Source organism: Phoca vitulina, unplaced genomic scaffold (assembly GCF_004348235.1).
Source record: "Phoca vitulina isolate PV1807 unplaced genomic scaffold, GSC_HSeal_1.0 scaffold2, whole genome shotgun sequence".
In the NCBI taxonomy this organism is placed as follows: Eukaryota; Metazoa; Chordata; class Mammalia; order Carnivora; family Phocidae; genus Phoca; species Phoca vitulina.
Genome location: NW_022589705.1, coordinates 1 through 1,037, shown reverse-complemented (window position 1 = coordinate 1,037; position 1,037 = coordinate 1). Strand labels below are relative to the sequence as shown.

At 46.3% G+C, this 1,037-nt stretch overlaps 1 non-coding gene across 1 annotated transcript; it reads left to right on the top strand.

The window, feature by feature from the left end:
- The first annotated feature begins 267 nt into the window (after positions 1-267).
- Positions 268-341, top strand: TRNAN-GUU. Its single transcript has one exon. It is a non-coding gene; the product is annotated as a tRNA-Asn (tRNA).
- Positions 342-1,037: the final 696 nt, after the last annotated feature.

Sequence of the window (1,037 nt, the reverse complement as noted above, 5' to 3'; positions counted from 1 at the left end):
TGCAGCTTCCTGTGGAGCCCACTCGCCTCAGACCGCGGAGACGCTAGCATTTGAGGCGGTGGGGAGCAAATGGGGCGAGACCGTTGGGTGGCCCTTTTGTCTTCAGACTCGCTCAACGCAGGGCTTCACCTGATGAACACGCTGCGTCGACTACGATCCTGGTTGCCGGCTTTCCAAGGCTTTGGAACTCCTTTTATCTAGCGGGTGGCACGTCCAGGAGGTTAGCAGGTACTTACTACCTAAGGAGGTGGGAACGACGGGAAACGGGTCTCTGTGGCGCAATCGGTTAGCGCGTTCGGCTGTTAACCGAAAGGTTGGTGGTTCGAGCCCACCCAGGGACGTGTGCCTGGCTTTTAACTCAATTCGGCGTCTTTCCTTCTGTTTATCACGTGCAGATTTCCTCACTTAAAATCGAAGTTACTGGATTCTGGGTCCTATCACCTCACATCAGCTAACTCTTAAATAACACCCACCCACCCCACCTCCCCAACTTCATTCTCTCAGAATATCAGCTGGCCTATCATCTTTATACCCCTAAACAGGAACTCCTCAGACAGAAGAACCCAGGTTCTGGTGGGGTAAATTTTTTTATTCTGCCCTTAAAGATTGGATGAATAAGTTAAACTTTTGTGACTCAATTTTAGAAAAGTCTAAATTTGTTTGCATTCGTTGTTCAAAATTGCTTACTTTGGGAAGATTGTTCTTAAGGGTGCTTACTTTTTTTAAAATTAAGACTTTATTATTTTTTAGAGCAGTTTTAGGTTCACAGCAAGTTGAGGGGAGGGTACAGCGATTTCCCATACCTACTTCCTGCCCTCCACCCCCACATGAATTGTCTCCCTCATTGTCAACATCCCCCACTGGAGTGCTGCATTTGTTACAACTGATGAACCTACATTAGCACATCATAATCACCCGAAGGCTATAGTTTACCTTGCGGTTCACTCTTGGTGTTCTACATTCTGTGGGTTTGGACAAATGTATCATGAAAGTATTCACCATTAGAGTATCACACAAAGTATTTTCACTACCCTAAA